The sequence below is a fragment of the Panthera tigris genome, chromosome F2, assembly GCF_018350195.1.
Source record: "Panthera tigris isolate Pti1 chromosome F2, P.tigris_Pti1_mat1.1, whole genome shotgun sequence".
Taxonomy (NCBI): Eukaryota; Metazoa; Chordata; class Mammalia; order Carnivora; family Felidae; genus Panthera; species Panthera tigris.
Genome location: NC_056676.1, coordinates 59,959,826 through 59,981,024, shown reverse-complemented (window position 1 = coordinate 59,981,024; position 21,199 = coordinate 59,959,826). Strand labels below are relative to the sequence as shown.

Sequence of the window (21,199 nt, the reverse complement as noted above, 5' to 3'; positions counted from 1 at the left end):
GAATAAACAAACCTATAATGCCATGTGGCATGACATGCCATGAAGATAAATGAGAGGTGATAAGGGGAGAGAGAATGACGGCATGAGGGACTGCTATTTGAGATAGTTGAGCAGAGAAGTTCTCCAAGATGAGCGGACATTTCAGCAGTGTAGGAGAAAGGCAAGCAGATATCTGGGGAGAACATTTTAGGCAAAGTAAACAGAAAATGGTATGCAACTGGTATGTTTATAATCCACCTTTCAAGGAAAGTACAAAATTTGGCTGAGGTCATGAAGCCTAAATATACTTGGCTGATTCCCTTATGCTGTATTCTCTCCCACTATATCTTTTCAGTGGATAGTTACCTGAAAAAAACCTGTGTGACTATATGCTTGATGGTAAGACCTGTGGTTGATGTTTGATGGTTTGATGGTGTATTATGCCCCAGGCTGGGACTTTTGTTTGAACTGACCAGCTGCAGTGGTTCTTTTGCTCATATGGCTGATTCCATCACTTCCAATGAAGGTCATGGTTATATAACTCTTGGTGCTGTTTAGAGAGGGATGGGGGAAGAGACAGAGCTTCTCTGTTGTAGCTGTCATTCTTGGTGACATAATTTTTGAACTGACATTGATTGACCATTTGCTATGTTTTAAGCACTGAGCTAAGTGAATTACCCAGATTGCATTCTTTTAAAACTCATTTTTGTTTTTGGTGTTGATTGGGACATACTAGTATGTGAGTTCCACAAGGGCAGCATTTTATCTTTCTTTTCACTGAATTTTCCTGGAGCACTGCTTGTTCATAGTAGGTACATAATAAATATTTGTTCAATGTAAGGATGAAGGAATTTCTGTAAGTCACAAGGCAACACGGAGACTTGAATCCAATCTATGTAGTTCCAAAGCTTTAACTAATGTGTTACACTGTGAGTTAGCCTGGAATGGAATGACGAGGAAAAGATGAATTATGAAGGTTGAACATAAGCAAAGCAGCAGTGTGGAAGAAGCCACTCATCTGGGGCACCTGGGTGGCTCATTCAGTTGAGTGAATGGCTCAGGTCATGATCTCATGGTTCGTGAGTTCAAGCCCCACGTTGGGCTTGCCGCTCTCAGCACGGAGCCCACTTTAGATCCTCTGTCTCCCTTGCTCTGCCCCTCCCCTGCTTGCACTCTCAAAAATTAAAAATTAAAAATTAAAAACAACATAAAAAAAGAAGCAACTCATCTGAAGCTATTAATTAAGCAAAAATAGTGGGTCTCCACTCCGTGACTGAACTTGTCTTAGACTTTCTTGAGGCTAACAGAAGGCTGTAACAATGCCAGTTCTCTGCCCTCTAAAAGAGCAGACTGGCAAGACTAACTCTCATGGAATAATTAGTCAGCAATACGATAAATTAAGTGGGATGGCATCTCATTTCATACTGTCCACTCTAGAGCTTGTCATCCTTGGAATCACAAACATGAAACTTGTAAATTACAGCATTATGTTAGAAACTGAAATTATATCAATATGAGAATGACCCTCATGCTAGTTTTAATTAGTTTCAGTTAATCCAAATTACCAACATTTCTAATTTGCTGAAGCATAGTGTTCAAATGCAGTGTAATGCTTTGAATGGGTAGGAGGGTTCTCCTCTCTTCTCCTTTCCTCTCTCCACCCTCCCTGCTCTTCCTTTCTCTCTTCCTCCTTCTCTTTCTGTTTGCTTTCTTTCCTTTTCATCTCCTTCCCTCCCCTTCCTCCTCCTTTCCTTCTCTCCCCCTCTTCCTCATCCTTCTTTCTTAGATTTATTTTTCCATTTCCAAGTTTGTGATTGTAACCTTGTAACTTTTATGTGGATTATGAAGACGTAATGATACCCACTTTACACATGAGAAAACTAAGTCATTGCAGACATTATGTAATTTGTGAATTTTGGGGTGAAAATGGAAAAGAAAAAACATTTCATAACTTCAACTACCTTGTGCTTTTTGATATGTCCACAGATCCCAAAGCAAAATTTCAGGTTCAACCATGGGCACTGGTTTACAGTGTATAATGAATAATGATACATTTATTAAAGGTAAATGAATATGAAGGGTAGCTTGAAAGCCCTTTCTGACTTGTTATTTTAACTTGACTAGTTCACATCACTTTTCATCTATATTATAGGAATAATAATGGATCCTCCTATATCAGGGATGTAAAATCCTTTTATAAAGAGAGAATTATATTTTAAAGACTTGTTTTCTGTGGGATTAGATGGCCTTGGATTTGACCAAACATCGAGAAGTCCTGTCTTTGGGTATCATTTCTTGCCTACACTTGAGTAAGAGTTATTAGGTTGGTTCTGTTTTTTTGCCAGTAGGTGGTACTAGCAATTTGTATAGTGTTCGTGAACCTGTCTTCATAGGGGAAAAAAAGGCACGCTTGGGTTTTTTGAGGAGATAAATAAACTCTTCAGACTCTGTGGTCAATGAGGAGCCTTCGGCTGGAAGCATTTCCTTAGGCTCTATGGTCTACCTACCAGGGATACAGTCTCTAAATGGTTAAAATGTAATTATTTGAAGAGTTTTAGTTTTACAAAAGAAGAAATAAAAAATAAACAGTAGGGAGCTGACATATTTCCCCCCCCCCCCAAGTAATTGGATTACCAATGACTTCTGATCATATGATAGCCAGTGTTAACTCATTTTCTGGGGAACATGCTATTAGATCAGATGGTAACTTTTTGCAAAAGATGTTCTAATAATGAAGCTGTGTTTGAAAGACATTCAGCAGAACAGGTTTATTGCTTCTCATATCATAATGATTGTCATTGTCCTGATTCTAATAAGGCTGAAGTATTTTAGAAGCAGGTAGTTCTTGTTGGAGATAATGTCCCTGTATAGTTTTTTTGGGGAAAAAAGCCCAGTTAAACAGCTGAGATACCCAAAATGGACCATTTAAGGTTCAGAGTACTTTCCAAATGTGTTTTAATATGAAGCATATGAGAGAACCTTGTTAATTTATAGGAAGGTGGTTGCAACACTAAGTCCAATTAAAATGAATGGTAACATTAATGTGAAGGGGAGCTAGTGTCATCACCATCTCTTATTTTCCTCAACTGCCACCCTCCACAAAACAGTAAGAAATGAAACATGACCACAGACAATCCTACTGTCACTTAGTTTGTAGACAGGATGGGACAAAGTGGTGGAATTCTGAGCTGAGGACCTCACTGTAGTTCTCAACTCTTGCAGCCTGGGGGACCGAGTTGGATGGGAGCCTTTGGCCATGAAGACTGTCCTCAAGTCTGTTTCAATGACTGTATATAAAACCCCAAGTGAGATAGGAATGCATAGAACTGCTGGAGTTTTCATTAGTTACTCTTTAAACCCAGCTGTATTTTGCCTTTTTCTTCTTCATGCATTAATAGAGTTAAGGATTATTTGCTTAGTGCTTGTAAAATTTTCAGTTTTGGTCCAGACTAGGATAATACTCCTCTTTTGGGTTTTCTCCTGCTGGTGGGTGGGCAGGCAAGGGGCATCCTTATTTGCCTATCTGGCAGCACTATTGTGAGTTATATTTATTGACTGGAAACTTGGCAAGACTAATATTTTTTCTCAGTAACAAGACACTACCCTCAATTTTTACTTACAAGATTCCACGGCAACCAGGTGGAACATACATCATTAGCTTACTGAATAATGAATATATTTTAAACCATGACTTAAAGCTGTTCATTTATAGTGTATTAAACCAAAGAAAAGTTTTAATGCAAGCCCAGTTTTATGCAGTAGAATTAACTAAACCAAAATGAGTCTTCTTTTTTTTTTCTTCTTTGGTCAACTTTATTGAAACTCATTCAACTTTCCAAGAACTAAAAATTAGCTTCCTGTCTTGACTGTTTGGAATTACTTACTGTCATCTGTTTCAGACGTTAAAGGATGTGATTTAATATCAGCAATAAGGCCTCTTTTCCTCATTTGGCAGGTGTTAATTATTTAAACACTACTCATTTTAATTTGTTTCCAACACTCTTTTGAGTGATTTGCTTTACAGGTTTCATTATGTGCATTTCTTGAAAAAAAAAATCAGAAGGAAGACAAGTTGAAGCCCTGGAACCACATTGGCATAATCTATCTATTGATAGGTGGGGCAAGGCAAGGTTGTATTTCATGTATTATGATCTTCATGATCTCTGCTGATGGAATATAATATACAATACATCATTTTTATCTTCTTTGTAATAAAAAGTTGCTCTAGACACAAAGCCTCGGGTCCCTGCATGCTAATGAACTTGACTGACTGACTGGAGAAAGCCTTTGCGTTTCCTGATCTGTCAATTAGGAATGAGCCAGGCAACTAGAATAATTGAAAATAGAGGACAGACATTTTCCCCAATGAAACCACTCCTTTCTTGAATTTGGGGTATCATCCTTTTTGTCAATTCTTGCTGCTTTGTTCCCTCCAGCTAAACTGGCTTCTGCTCCATGATGAGTCTTGTTTATAAAAAGCTGTGGGCTTGCGTTTCCCCCAGGTTAGGTGCTTGTCAGAGCCTCCTCTGCTCAGATGGTATGGCCCTGTGTGTGCTCATATGGAAAATCAGCTTTGCACTGGACAGAAATGCTGGTGTCACTTAAGTCAGGCACTAGCCTGAGTGCTTGATAGAAAACTTTTTCAGAAGACTAACATCTAAATTTGAAAAGCAGAGGGATACGGACAAAAGAGAAAGCTTTCACAATCCCTCTGGGAGAGGAGAAACTGACAACTCCGGTTTTTTTTCAGTAGTACACAGCAAAGTAATTTCATCTCAGTGTGAAATGGAAAAGGTGGGTGTTTGTTTAGATTGAGGCCATTTGGTAATGATTTTAACACTCATTGGAATCTCTTAGCCAAAGTATTCCAGGGACAAAGTCTGTAATGAACACTTACCCTCCCAATTAAAGTTTCAGTCCCAATGAAAATGTTACCTGATATTCTCCTTCTCCTATTTTAAGTTTTTCAGTCTTTGCTCTGTTTTTGCCTTCATGATTGGTGGCCTCCTCGCTCATCCTTTTTCCAGTGAAATTATTCTTCCTTTGGCAGCCAGCAACGAAGCCAAACAGGCTGATCTTCCAGCTTGAGAATCAGGTTCATCAAACTCACTGGCCTTTTAGATCTGAGGGCTGGATGAATGGACTGAACTTCTGGGTGAAACAGCTTTATTTCCTCCACTGAGTGGAAGAGGGAGTCATTAAGTCTTTATACATAAAATGTTAATAAACGAAAGCCTTAACTATTTCAAACATGACTCAGTTATCTAAGTTAGCTGTTATTCAGTTTGCTGTTTTCCAAATCTCCGAGGCCACTTTCGGTTTGGGGCTAGAGGGATGCCTGTGGTTGAAGTGGTGGCAAAAGTATGTAATGTGAAATGCACTTTGTAATGAAGAGCACAATAGCCTTGCTTGTCATTCTTCTCCATGTGTCGACAGAGCCTGTGAAGATAACATGTGTGGCTTCGTTGGAAATCATCACAAGAATGGGCGGAGGGCTCATGTAGATGAGAAATAGATGAGAACTGAGACCTTTGAAAACATTTCAGCGTTTCTTCTTCTGTTCATTCATTTGTTCAACAAATGTTAACTGAATGTATATTCTGTATTACAGGGGAAATTCAATGTTTCAACAATCCAGTGGATCGGACAAAACTGTGAACAGAGAATATTAATCAATGTGTCACATGAACCAAATAGCAGTGTTCTAGATGAGCTGAGAGCAGAGAGACGCCTACATCCTGGGGAGTTTAGGAAGGCTTCCCAGAGGAGGTAGTATTTGAGTTGGGTGTTGAAATAGTGAGTAGGTGTTCATCACGTAGAAAGGGGGATGGGTTGGGGAAGCAGGTGGTAGAGGGTATTCCAGGCAGAGAGGAGTAAGGGAGTATGGGATAGCACTGGTGCACGTGTCAGAGAACACTCAGGGTTTGGAGACATGGCAGGATGGGCTCACACCGTGCAGGGCCACGCTAGGAAGTTTAATCTCTTTGCCAAAAGCAAGTGATCCTCTAAAAGGCTTTAAGCTGGGAAGAGTCAGCGTCACAGTTGCGTTTTAGATGATCACTCTGATGACTGAAAGGCAGACATTTTCAGCAAGGGAAGGAGAATGAAATTGGAAGACGACTGAGGAGAATTGAAAGAAACACAGGTGAGGGGTAGGTTCTGAGCTAAGCAAAGGCACTCACAGAGGGTATTATGTAGAAAACTGGGAAGAGTCTAAACCTCATCCTACTTGTGAGCTAACAAGTTAGTCTGCCACAGTTGAACATACGAATACTGGCAGAAGACATAAACCTTGAAGTTAGAGACAGATGCTTTGTTACCTACAGCAAAAACAGCAGCTAGACCAGCAAGCAGTGTCAGTCCCTGTGCCCCAGTCCTCACAGGGTGACTCCATAAGGGTAGGGTGTTACCTATGTGTGTAAATGGGGTGTACCCCAGGAGAAGACCCCAAATTTTAGTACACTCTGATCTTTTATAGGATCACTAGCATAGCTTCCCATCTTTCCTCCAGAGAGAGAGATTATTTATTACCTGGCATGTAAGCCAGTCTCTTCTATGTGAAAGGGGCAAGCCATCTCTAGGTTTATAACCCTGGGATGTAAATAAATGTCTCTGAAAAGATGCATCTCTAAATCTCTCCAGAGGGATATACTGTCTCGAGCTTTCTAAGCTGTCTGCTATTTAAACATGTTCTTTGCTCAGAAGGCCCATTGTGTGAACATGGGAAATTCATGGAGGTTCATTACCAGTGCAGAGATGGAGAGGAAGGGCTAAATAAATAAAATTTGTGAAGGAGAATTGTCAAAGAACTATACAAAACAAAACCCTGGAAGCTGATTAGATGGGGCGGAGGTTGGGGAAGGAGGCTGAAGGAGGCCTCAGGTGTGACCAAGGTTTCTGATTTGGTAGATTTGATGGTAGGTGGGTAGTAAGAGAAGGGGAACCTTTTTTTTTTTTTTGGTGATGGAATGGGGGTGCAGATGCCAGGCACGAGTTAACAGGTTAGAGGTTGGTTTGCATAAATCGACTATACCTGAAGATATTTGGGGTTCTTCGAGAAGTGGCTACTTTTTTGTGTGTCATTAGTGGTTGCACAAATAATAGGGAAGAAAAATACAAACAGTAAGCAAAGAAAGCCAGAATTCCAGATCTCATGTGGACTTAGATTTGTTAGTTTGTTTTGTTTTTGGAGAGTGGCAGTGGCATCCTATTAGACAAAAAAGAAGTAAGAGCTATGTATTACTTAACCCTCATTTTGGGAAATGAGCTTCAAGGGGAACTTGAACTTGCCTAGAGTAGAGCTCCGAAAATACTTTCCATCTTCCAAATTGCCACTGAGCAATTACTCCTACAGACCCGTGACAGGCCTCGGACATGTGAGAAGTAAAATGGCATAGAGGGGGAAGTGCCCAGCTCTTTAAGATCTTCTGATGAGCTGCTGTAATGGCAGAGACTGGGAATCCTGGAATGCATTTTTCATTTTTATGGGAATAGCAAGGTGTGGTGGAAAGGACATTGGACCGGGAGTTGGAAGGTCAGGGTAGCTGCATCATTGACTAGTCATAGAAGCTTGAGGGATTGCTAGGCTACCTGAGCCCTCCATTCATCTTTTAAGTGGGGAGAGGACTGCTGTTCATCAGTGCTTTGATCATCAAGTGAAGAATATTTCATAAACTGTGATGATCTTGCAGGGATAAATTGTTGCATGCCTTTGCCTTTGAATCTGAATTCTACAAACATTCAGTGAAGGTGCTTAATACGTATTAGGATTTGAAGCAAAAGATGTTATTGCTGGTTTTTTTCTCCTCTTCTTTCTCTGTCTATGAGACCACTGTCTTTTCCTTTTCCATAGCTTGTGGGATGGGTAACCATCTGTAGCTTTTTATGTGTGTATGTGCCTTCTTTGATTATGTACAGAGCATTCTACAAAGTTTGTACCTAAATCAATATAAGGCAAATAGAAACTTGCATTGTAAATAGATAAGAAAGTATCTTGTCATCCCTTCACTGGGCTTAAAACACGAGAGCTTTTTGGGGAAAAAAATTAGTGTTTTTTTTTTCTTCTGATTGAGGTTTATTTTTAGTGGAAGCTTTCTTTTTCCTTGGCATCTATGGTATTTAAAATACAATTTTATTACCCATGGTATCAAATAACTGTATATTATCCAACGTGCAGAAGGTACTGTGTCTGGATTGTTATGAAAATGTCAATTATGATTGCATCACTTTAGGGCTGGACATTTAATCTGAGAAAATAAACTAAGCATGTACGCATGTTCTGCATTTCAGGGCTTGGGTTCTAACTTCTTTTCTGGTGTATAACTACTGGCTGCTGAATACACGAGACTCTACTTGATTCTAATGTAATATATGAAACCCTTGTTGCAACTTGTCTTCAAAAGTTCACATGCTTTTCCTCTTTAGTCAGTTTAAAACATTACAAGCTACACTTTATCTTTAATTATTGCTCTTTTATATACTAATTGCGTAGGCCAAGCTGGGTGAGTTTAGAATTTTGGTACTGCTTGGCCTTCTGAATCCATGCATTTTATTTCAGGCTTAAGCACCTAATTAAGGTGGGACACTGAAGAGAGTCCAGTTTGGCTTCCCAGGTACAAGAAACGAGATGTAAGATTGCTCCATTCTGATGTCTGGCGAGTCCAAGAAGAGTGAGGGAAAGGTTGAGGAGAGGAGAAAGATTACTTTTCAGAGAAGTATGGAGACACATAATATTAGCGTTACAAGGGATCTAAGTGACCCTTTAATCCAGAGGGACAAAGAAGTGAATTAACTGGACTTGTGAAAGCAGTTTGTTTATTGGGACAAAGTTGGGCAAGAATCCTGTTCCAAGTTGAATCTTGAACCATCCCTGCTCCTCAGGTCGTGCTTCTCCTACCTGAAGTTTGAGAAAGAGGTCCGAAAAGAGAAGAGCCAAGGGGCAGGAGAAATGTCGACTTAGGGGAGAGGTGTTAATGGAATTTAGCTCAGATTTCATTTCATGGAAAAGAGATCAGTCAGTGTTATGAGCTACTAAATGTGACTAGATTGCTTAAGAGCTCGCGAAGATTTACAAACTCCTTGGGTTATTTCCTCTGAATTGCAGTAGATTTTTATATAGTCCTTCCAGTTTAAGGCACATTGGGTTGAACAACAAATCGGTTATTTTGAACGGTTTTGTTTCACACCTGTTAAGAGCTAATAAATTGCAGTTCTTTTCTTTGCAAAACATTTTCCAAATAATTTAGATGTTGCCCTGCCTTGGACATTACCAACAAATTCTTTGCACTTGGGACTTAAAACAACAACTTGACTAGTCGCTAGAGTTGGGAGAATAATCACCCCAGTTCAGAACACCTGGAATCCTCATCAGTTCTTGGGAAACACTGCCACCATTGTCCTTTGGGTGATGTGAGCTAATTGTAGCATTACTGTGCAATAGCCCTTTATTTGGGACTAATAAAACCATAACCTCATTGGAAAGTATGGTGCTTACCCATTGGACTCTTGTATACGCTCAGTAATGTCTGCATTAAAAAAAGAAGAGAACTAGAACCCCTCTTCTGCTAATAGAAGAAAACATATCTATTTATACTTAAGGGCACTAGCTAGAATATTTCCTGAGCAAGATTATGCAGTGTGTGTGTGTGTGTGTGTGTGTGTGTGTGTGTTTGTGGATAGGGGTGAGTAGGCATGTAGTTCTGTCAAGATAAACAAAGCCTGGAGGGCCTGGAACCTGGAAGGGTGGTGGTGCCGATGTGCATGGGGTAGTGTGTTTGGTTGTAGTGAGGACAGCTTGTCTCCTCATTTCAACATACTAGGCAGGAGACAGCACAGCTGAGTTTCCCCAAATGGCTAGTGCTATAGCCTATCTTTTTCAATGTCACTGGATTGATCGATCATTAAGATGTCTCATGTTTTTAAAAAGAGACAGCTTACTGACAAGCAGAATGGGCATTTAAAAAAATCTTAACAGGGAAAGGAGCCAGACAGACTGAAAGAAAACTATTTAAAGTATTGTTTTGGAAAACATTACTACCTTTGGCTAATCTTTTAATTCTGATAAGTAGCCAACGATTACGTTGGTGGGCAAGTCTCATTTCCTTGATAAAGCCTCCCATGACTCCATGATGGGATCTCTTTTGCCTCTGCTGTCCAGTGGCATCTATTGTCTGTATCACTCATTTGCCAGTGAATCTCGTCTTGTTTCGATCTGACTTTTGCTCATCATTTAAACCTTTTGCTTCAGTTTGACTTTGCTGGTTAGAAACTCAAGATTAGTTGGAGGTAAGACCATTCTCTTATGTGTCTTGTTTTTTCTTAGTGTTGCATGGCCAAACATAGGGTGGGCGCTAAAAAATGTATCTGTTGACTTGATTTACTCTAGAGTAACTTCAGTAGAGTAAGAAGCAATTTTACTCTTTTCTGAAGCAGTAAACAGCCATTATTTTGTTATTGTAAGGTTGCCTAAGGCCAGGTTTTCAGACTAAAAGTGAGTGTGAGCCATCTATCAAGGAAATAGAATTATTTAGCACAATAAACATTTTGGTGTACATTTGGCCTAGAGGAAATTTTTGTCTCTCTATATGGCCCAAATTCTTAAAATAAGGACATATTCCTTATTCTTTGTGTTTATGTTCCTGGTTATCAGGGAAATCCAAGTCTAATCTAAAAAGGGGGGTAAATGTACTCTAAATGTAGACTAATGGTGAGTAAAATGCCAGGATGATTTTGAGAGTGTTTCTTAGAAAAATATCAGTAAACATTCCAACTTGAGTCCAGGATTGCAAGGCTTAGATCTGGGGGTGAAGTCTCATACTCAGCTCTGTAAATGATTAAGATTACAGGTTGCTACAAGCATCAACATCCTGCGTGCAGAAATGTTTCTGCTCACAAGGTTTACTACAGTGTGGAAAGTGCCATCCAGTGCCTCTCATGACCCTGGGAAGTTTCAGGAATTCTTAATCAGTTGATTTCATGTTTTCAGGCTAATTCCATTTCCTATTCTGAAGACTGAAAGAAAAACATCAGTGCTTAAAAAAGCAGTTTAGGATTCTTGCTTTTATCTTGAAGAATGTGATTATTAATGGCTATTTTAGAAGTGCTTTTAAATTTGGAGGCATTTTCCCCCTCCTTATTCATGAATCCTGAAGCTGCAACCAGTAAGCCATCTCCCCTTTCTTCTACTCTTCCTTCTTGCTATTTCAGACCCTCAGGCAAGCTTTTCATCCTCCTCCTGTATGCCACAAAATAGAGGAGCTAGTTGGAGGCCTGAAGCTTTTTGTGTGTGTCAAAGGAAGGGATCCAGACCTCTTTAATGTAACAGCACCCATTGGTCAATCCATCTCACTCCTTTCCATAACCATCAGCCCTCCCCCCAGAGTCCCTTGGCACCCTTTGCCTTGAAGCCAAGGCCCAAGGAGATCAGACAGCCTCTCTTGCCTTGCCAAGCATCACTCAGCCTCAGCTGAAGTAATGTTTACATATATGATCATTCCATGCCATTTAAAATATGTAATGGATACTGTGAAAACAATAGGCATATTCAAGCTTCAGTGCTGTGCACAAATGAGAGAAATATTCCAATACTCATATCAGAGCCTAATAGGTATAATTTTGCTCATGATAGAGTAATGTGCAGCAGCTTTCCCCAGACTGCTGGGTAAAACAAAGAAGTGGTTGTCAACCTTTTCAGAATCAGATGTTAATGATATTTCGTGTCTTTGTTGAGTCTGTGGAAAGCAGCTACTGCACCTAGAAGGGAAATGACTTCCATACCAACCGCCCTCAGCCAAAGTCATTCGGACTGGGAAAGCTGGACCGAGGCCATATTTACATTTCGGAGAGAGGTGTGAAAGAAGATTTCAAGACAGAATGGACTGAGCTGCCTCCCACTTGCCTTACCCTATGTTCAGTCTTATCTATGCTATGAGGGGTCTTATTATTTCCAACATATAGAAGGGGAAAATGTAGTGTAAACAAAGGGCCGACGTGTTTTGGCAAAGGAGGGAAGTGTTTTCTGCATTTCGTGTATTTTTGGAAACCTCTGAAATCCCAAAGTCATACATCTTCCAAGGTTAAGAGGGGGGTTTATTCAAGCATCGCCTATGCTCAGCAGCGTGGGGGGCAGGGACTTTGCTGCATCTTTTGTAGCAAGCAGCTAACTCTTCGGTTTTCTTCTCAAGCTGGTTAAGAGCTGCAGCCATCAAATAGCTTGCTTTCCGCATCTTCCTCAACCCTCCTTTTACACATTACATTGTGTCTTCACTTCAACAAAATTCTATTTCCATTTGTTTTAAGAAAAGGTCTGAATTCTAATTCAAGTCCTCCCAAAGAGTAGGGCCCCTTAGCACTATGTTGATGAAGCTGCTGGGAATTAGGCCACTGTTTTGACCAGATACATATAATTTTGATCCTAAATCTTTTTGACCAGATACATATAATTTAAACGTAAATCTTTAGACACTGTACAACTAACGCTCTTCTCACAGGTACAGAGATGAGGGTTGGATCCACACCATTCTTAGGGAAACACAAACTCAACTAGGATTGTAAAAAGCAGAAGCTATACCACAGTCACACTTAATATTATACTTTGATTCAAATCCCATTTTCAGAATGATTGTAGTATGTCTTTAAATAAAGACCTTCCCAGAGTTGTACAAATGAAAATCAGGGGATATTTCTCTTGTCATGTGTGCTCACTTACGAAGTCTATGTCAACTCATCTCTGTAACTGTGAAAATTTTATTTTATAATTAAATTAGAGGCAACATGTCTGCCAATATTGGAACCTCTTGTGTTTATACATGTACTCATGTAAGAGTCCCACAGAAGTTCTGAAATACTTTATAGACGTAATTGTGATTGTATGATGTGTTGATTAAGACATTTTCCAGATTTGATCAATTACAGGGACTTTGGCACAACTAATTCAATCATTTCAGTTATTTTGAAGTCTGTTTCTGATTGCCATAGCTTAGTGTCTTGCTGTTCAAAGTATTGTTTGTGGACCAGATTGGCAGCATTTGAAACTTGCACAAATGTGGAATCTTGGGCTCCAAATAAGACTTACTGGATCAAGTGCCGGTGCTTCTGGTCTGCCAGTGATACTTGAATAGTAAGGACCTGGTAGATTCTAAGTTAGGTGTTCAGGTCATTTTGAAGTTTACAGAGCTTTGGAAGTATGCATGTCTTTTTTTTTTGTCATCAGGAGGGAATTATTTTATATATGATTGAATAATGTAGTAACATCCTATAAGTTATGTGGTTTCCCAAAGAACCTGCTTTAGGGGCATCTGGGGGACACAGTCGGTTAAGTGTCCAACTGGCTCAGGTCTTGATTTCGTGGTTCACGGGTTCAAGCCTAGCATTGGGCTCTGTGCTGACAGCTCAGAGCATGGAGCCTGCTTTGGATTCTATGTCTCCCTCTTTCTTTGACCCTACCCCGCTCATGCTCTGTCTCTCTCTGTCTCTCGAAAATAAATAAAAATGTTAAAAAAGTCCAAAGAACCTTTTTTAATTTTTTTAATGTTTATTTATTTTGAGAGAGAGCGAGAGAGCAAGCACATGTGCAGGCATGCACAAGTGGGGTGGAGGCAGGGAGAGAGGGAGAGAGGGAGAGAGAATCCCAAGCAGGCTCGTGCCATCAGCGTGGAGCCCTACACAGGGCTCCATCCCATGAGCAGTGAGATTATGACCTGAGCAGATACCAAGAGTCACATGCTTACTAACTGAACCACCCAGGTGCCCCAGAACATGCTTTATTTTTTAGAAGTATGCTTTTGGCAGAATCTGACTAATTAATTTATTAATTTATGAATTCCTAAGGGTGACTTTTGGATAGAATATGCAAATAGTTGTATATTTACAATCAAGTATCTCAATCATGTAGATGAAATACTTAAGTATCATTGGAAATCTAAAATAATTTAAAAACAATAATAATAGTAATAGGTAATATTCATACAGCAGTATGTGCTAGGCTCTCTTCTAAGCACTTTATATATATGAACTCATTGTACCTTCTTGACAATCCTATGAGATGTCTTATGATAATGGCCACTTTACAGATGAGGAAACTGAGACATAGAGAAATAGTGACTTGCCCAAGTTCACATAGCTAAAAAGTGGAGAAGTTGGGATTGGTTTGATTGCCTTTTACAAATACTAGATGGTGATTAAGCAAAGAATTCCAGGTTGGATGTTTTTTGTTTTAGAGCCCAGTACATTCTCTTGTTTTACATATGAAGGAAATGAGGGGCAAAAAAGCCATGGGGCTTTCATAACATTACAGATAAATATATGGCAATTTGCATATCTTAGCCCCCTTGTAGCTTACACATTAGGACTTCATAATCTCCCTGGCAGATAGGCAGATATTCTGGTGTCAAACCAATGATGACATTTTGCTTTACTACTTCAAGGGAAGAGGCTGACATAAGTACAGATGATAGTGCCCGTAAATTGGTCGCTTCTTATGTGGCAGAATTGTGCTTTCTCCTTTTTATGCCTCTACTAAACCCTGTCCAGATGTGTACTGTTGCACCAATTACTCTGACTTGCATTATTTTTTGACATGACTGCTCCACACTGAGGCTTGAGAGCTACGGCCATGTTTTATTCTTTACGAACCTAATATTACCATGGACTGTGATGCACAGTAAGCTCTTAGTAAACCATTGTCATGTGGACCAATGACTACTCCTTACCACTACAGATATGCCATGGAAATGGGTGTGAGGCTTGGCTGGCTCATATAGGAAAGGAAGGAACTAAGACCAAGTTGAACATGGAGAGGCAGGGAGTATAGTTTCATGGGCCATTGATGGCTTTGGTAGTGCTTTGTGCATGTGAGAACGCAGTTCAGTGTTTTGGCCTGATTATTTATTTCCTGTATCTCTTCATGTGCATATTTTCTGGTTTTCCATGTAAATTCTCAAAGGCAGCAACTCCTTTTCTTTACTTCTTTTGTACAGTACCTGGTTTTATACCACACACAGAGAAGAACTGGTGAATGCTTGCGGGGATAATAATGAAATTGTTAATCTGCACCATGGAGAATTTATATTATCCTTTCCTGGGAAAAATATGCTCCTTGAAGAATTTCATTTGTTTAGCTAGGTAGATGAATCTGCTGGTCAGAGTCTTGGAGAATAGTTAAAACATGGATGTTTTAATTTTTACTAGCCTGTGGTTTTAAAATACAGTCACACTGGGGCTCCTGGGTGGCTCCATTGGTTAAATGGCCAACTCTTGATTTCAGCTCAGGTCATGATCTCATAGTCATTGGGATCAAGCCCTTTGTTGGGCTTTGTGCCGAGCATGGAGCCTGCTTGGGATTCTCTCATTCTCCCCCTGCCCCTCCCCTGGGCTCTCTCTCTCTCTCTCTCTCTCTCTCTCTCTCAAATAAATAAACATTAAAAAAATACTTACTTTTAATGATCAAAGGAGCCCTTACTAGTCCAGAGAGTCCATAATCAGAGCATTTCTCAGTTATTTAGGGGAGTCCCCAAAGAATTGGCCCATATATCCCCAGAAAACCAGAAAACCAGTCAACTGTAGTTATCACTTGGCTCCTCCCCCCCCCGCCCCCATTCTGACTAGTATTTATCCACAACTTCTGTCTTCCAAGCCCTTGCATGAAATGTCATGGAATTGCTACTGTAAAATGTATAAGGAAAGGTCAAGAAAAGTCACTTGAAGAAAAATGAGTCTTGTCCAATCAGATTTATTTTTAAATATTAAGCTATTTTTAGATGATCCATATGTATTTAAAAGAAATAATTCAGTGAGTTCTCATGTAACCTTATCTAGTTTCTCTCAATGGTAACTTCTTGCAAAACTATAGTACATTATCACAACCAAGATATTGATATTTATATTGATACAGTCAAGGTAAAGAACATTTTTATCCCCACAAAGGTCTGTCATGTTGCTCTTTTATAGCCACATCCACTCACCTCTACCCACCAACTCCCACCCTCTCCTGAACTCCTGGCAACCATTAATCTGTTGTCTGTTTGTATATATATGTTTTCAAATTATAAATTGTATATAGTCTGTAACCTTGTGAGATTGGCCTGTTTCACTCAGTACACTTCTCAGGAGATACATAGAGGTTGTTGTGTGTATAAATACTTTATTCCTTTTTTATTGCTGTGTAGTATTCCATGATACAGACCTACTACAGTTTAACTATTCACCCATTGAAGAATATCTGGGTTGTTTCTAATTTTTGGCTATTACAAATAAGGCTGCTATGAAATTTGTGTACAGGTTTTTATGTGGACGTAAGTTTCATTTCTCTGGGATAAATGCTAAGGAGTATAGTTGCTGGGTCATATTATAGTTACAGGTTTTTGTTTTTGTTTTTTAAAGAAAGTATCTTCTATAGTAGATATTTCACTATATATAGGATTCTTGGATGACAGTTCTTTTAATTCAGCAGTTGAAAATAATTTTGGTGATTTCCTTTTCATTTCCATGGTTTCTGAGGAGAAATATATTATTGTTAGCATCCCCCCCATTATTAGTAAGGTATTTCTCTCTCAACACATTTAAGATTTATTCTTTTTTAGTTTTCATAAATTTGACTATGATGTGCCTTGATGTGAATTTGTTGGGATTTATCCTGTTAATATTTACTAATTTCTTGAATCTGTAGATTTATGTCTTTTGCCAAATTTGGGGAAGTTTTAGTCATTATTTCTTTGAGTACTTTTTTTAGCCCCACACCCTCCTTCTCCTTTTTTTCTGGGACTCTGAGGATGTGAATGTTAAAGCAGTTCCTTGAGACTCTGTTAATTTTTTTCATTCTATTTTCTCTCTCTCTTTTTTTTTTTTTTTTCGGATTGGGTAATTTCTGTTGTTCTGTGTTCCAATTCAATGATTATTTCCTTTGTCTCTTCCATCCTCCCCTTGAGTTTATCTATTCAGTTTTTTAATTTTGGTTCTTGTATTTTTCAATTCTTAAACTTCTATTTGGTTCCTTTTAAATCAGCTACGTCTTTACTGAGACTTTCTGTTTTTTATTGGTTTCAAGTGTATATTCATACTTGTGCATTGAAGCATTTTTATGATGGATGCTTTACAAAACTTTTTCAGATAATTCTAACATCCCTGTCATCTTAGTGTTGGCATCTATTTATTGTCTTTTTTATTTTTTTTTATTATTTTTTTAAATTCCAGTTGATACACTCCTGATTGTTGATTTGTAATCTTAGGCTGAAACCCAAGTTTCAGATACTGTGTTATGTGAGACTGAATCTTATTTAAACCTTCGATATTAACTGGCTCATTCTGACACACCCCTCCAGCAGGGGAAGGGAGAGGAGATGCCACCTCTTTCATGATATGCAAGGGTAGAGATCAGGTTCCCCGCTGACATTCATTAACACTTGAGAAGGGAGGGAGAGTCTTCTAGATAATACTAAAAGGAATTGAAAGTTCCAGCTCTATGCTAGACCTCCATTAACTCCTTGTCTGGCAGGGGTAAGAGTGATTTGTTGTTGCTTGCTGCATGGTTTCCACTGATACATCTGGGGGTGCCAGTGGCCTCATTACCACTGGGTGGTAGTGAAAGTTCTGATTCTGCTTACTCCTTCTCTGGCACCATTCCAGTGGAAAAGAGGTGGGGTGCCTTCTTACTCTCAAGTTGGAATGGAAGTCTAAATCTCTGCGAGGGCTTTGCTGGCTTGGGTTGGGGTTGTGGCCATAGTTTTTTTTTTTTTCCCTATGGTGTTTGGCAAAAGTAAAATGATTATAGTCTAAAAGTTTTGTTATTTTCTAGGCTGCCCCTTCCTGGTCCTTTGGCCGGATATAACAGGCTTTGTTGGGACTCTTCTTCTCTTCCCTTCCATCTGAAATTGTTGGTGTTTCTAGATTGTCACTGTCTTAAGTTCCAAATCTGGAATATATGAAGCAAAAAAAAAAAAAAGTTCAGGGAGCTGTAATTTGAAAGTCCCTAGCCAGTCTGCTTTCTTTTTTCTTTCACTGTTTTCTTGTATTATTTTCGTATATAATGTTCTATGATTGTTATTTGCATTAATGGAAAGATTAGAAAAAAAAATTTACCCACTTTATCTTTTTAGAAGCAAATTTTCTCTATCAGAGATTAACAATTATTATAAAGATACAGAAAAGTTAGCAAATTTTTTATTCAACCCAATGATTTTAGGTGAATAGGCTTCTGGCCAGTTAATGTTTGGTAAGTTACCCTAGAACTAATATATCAATGGATAAAAACAACTACTAGGGAAAACTAGGTGGAAGGATTTGTCTTCACAATGGAGCTGTGCTCTGATATCCTTTGGGCAATTCTTTTCGAGCAGTCATAGGAAGCTGAAAGAGCAGTAAGAATACTTAACTATTTTTCATATCAATTTCCTATTATAAAATACTTTTTAAATATCTGATATGTATAAATGATTCCTATTAACACACCAGGTATCTCTTTGTGAGGAATAACTATAGTTTATTAGTTTGACAATTTTAAGAGTAACTAATTAAGACCAACTATAGGTTCTTAGATGGGTCCATGGGAACAAGAGGGTTCACATAATCAACTAACACTGATTTACTAAGCAAACTGAATTGCTGAGATTTCCTTTCAAGAGTAACCAAACAATTTGTGGTGTTGACCTTTCACATTAAGGGCTGCTGCTTAGATTTTTACTGTAACACCAGATAACTCATCCTTCCTCAAATAATGTCATACCCTAGGTTGCAAAGCAGTGACCCATCAACTGCATTCAGTGCACTGATATGGGTATTTCGTAGCATGGAATGTTAAACATTTTTAAGAAAACCCTCAACTCAATAGATTTTAGGTAATAAAAAGGGTTTTTTGTCTTATCCTGAAAAAAAATATTGCGTAATCTAGAGATGGTTGACCCACACTCTGTTGGGCAGTGTAGTTCTGAACTGAGAACTGACTAATTCTAACTACTCTTATTTATGTTATCTCTCAGTTTTTAAATGAATGAATTAGTCTGAATACTTTTCACAGAATATCTTTGAGGGAAGTACATTCCTATAGCTACAGTAATATAAGTGAAGAATATCCTGTGAGATGTCCTGAATTATATCCAAAGATGTGTTCTTACTTAAAATAAATATGTTGCCTATGTTTTAAGGCTTATAGTGCAAGAACTAGAACCTGGCATCAACTTATTATACTTACTTGTCTTATCTTTCTTGGTGTATTTTATATTTCAGCTATATAAATTATGTTTCATTAAATAAGAATATAAGCTATGTTCCATTAAATGAGCTTGTAGATTAGACTCACATCCTAAAAAAGTTAATATTTGTTGGGCACTATATGGTAAGCACTGTGCTAAGTGATCGTCAAAACTTACCTCACATTGTCTCCTCAAATACCTAATTTTCACATTGGGCAGAAGGAGACTAATGAAAATTAATTTATTTGTCCAAAATTTATACACAGAAAACCAAGAGGTGGTGTACACTCATATCTGTCTACTTAGAAACCCATAAACTTCTTTGAACACCTTGTTTTTGTATTTCTCTTAATTTACTCCTCCATTTTTCTTTACTTTGTTTATAAATTTTCCTTTATTGGTGCTACATGCCAGTTACCCTTTTCCATGAAATCAGCTTTTTTGAGTGAAGACTGTTTTTCTTATAGAGAAAATTGTATAGTAGAAGTTGAGAATATTTTCTGACAGATTTTACATTTCTTTCTTTTTTTCTACCATTGTCTTCCCCAAAGCTCCCTATACATTTAATTCCTTAAATCCTGTGAGTTTGAACACTTCTGTTCTCTGTCATCACTGCAGTGTCTCAGAAAAGAATCTCATTCCATATGCTTTCAGGCACTCAAGGAACCAAAACATGAAAACCTGGAATTTGTCATTACCCATTTGGCCTCTGGTCCATCAAATCCAGTAGCTTGCCTCCAGGAGAGATCAGTCCTTGACTCCTCAAAAGAATCTCTTCTCTCTATTATGTATTTGGTTAATTGGAAAATGCTGTTTTTTAGGTAAAAGATCCTGCATCATTTGGATAGCAACCAAGCCAGCCATATGGGAAGGAAAATAATCTAGTGAGTTGCAAAATAAGAAATCATGGTCCATGTGTTCCTTCTGATGGTTTTCTTTGGGATATGAGGTACTATCTTTTTGTGTTTCAGTTTATAGCTGTTAAATGGGGATATCCTTGGCTCTGTTACTAAGATTTGAGAATATAATGAATATGCATATAATAACTAAATCTTTTTACCAAAAAAAGGAACTCTTTTAGAGAATTCCCTTTCCTGACCACCAAAGAATGTTATCAACTGACCTGGCACTCTTCACAAAGTTAGTGATTTCACCTCTTCTCATTTCATGCACTAGTCCATTTGTGAAAATGTGTTGAGTACTTTAAAATATTGGATGACAGCTTTGCTGTAGAAGTAAACTGGCCAATAAAAGCCTATGACAATGTTTCCTGCATTTGCTCTTCTATTCCTATTCCTTGTCTAAAACCAATGACTTCCTGGAGAACAAAACACACTACTAATAAATATGGCAGAGATAATGACAAGGCCAGAATGCTCATTTCAGCTACATTGAGAATAAGAATTCTGTTTATCTATGCATTGCTGTAGCAAATCTTTTTTCTAGAGAACGAAACACCAGGAAGGAGGTATACATTCTTTATTTAACACCGACCAGCAAAAGAGGAGAGGGTCTGGAAGAGTGTCTGGTATCAGACCAGGTGGTCAAGAGAACCATTTGATAAGTGTATGTGTTGTCAAGAAATCTTGTCCTCCCCAAGGAGTAAAAAGAAAATGGCGTCAGGCTTTCATGAGAAGCGGAGCATGCTTAACTGGGACTGCGAACAGTGTACTTGCTGAACTGGGGACTCACATATGTATAAACAAATCAGGTTGAATGAGTTCAAAAAACTGTATTTTAAACTGTAGTTGTCATTCAAATTGTGTAGGTGCTTCAAAGTGGTGATGTCAATGAGTTCATTCAAATTGTTTTCCTAGAATGAGTCAACTTTAAGAAATGTGAGAGGTTTCATAACCACCAAGCAGTCTTTGTAAATCCATCTTGTTACTTATGTGAGGGTCCTGTGAAAATACAGTGTGAAATTCACTCCCCTGGAGAATAGGATAAATCTTTCTGGAACAATTTAAGTAGGATCATGTCTAGATGCAAGGGAATTAATAGTTTGTTTTGTTTTGTTTTGTTTTGTTTTTTAGCTTCCT

At 38.5% G+C, this 21,199-nt stretch overlaps 1 long non-coding RNA gene across 1 annotated transcript in view; it reads left to right on the top strand.

The window, feature by feature from the left end:
* LOC122234997 overlaps positions 1-21,199 on the top strand; it is a 156,858-nt gene that overhangs the window by 90,636 nt on the left and 45,023 nt on the right. The window contains exon 2 of the long non-coding RNA XR_006213034.1: positions 19,982-20,109. This is a non-coding gene — a long non-coding RNA (uncharacterized LOC122234997). The remainder of the gene's footprint in view (positions 1-19,981; positions 20,110-21,199) is intronic.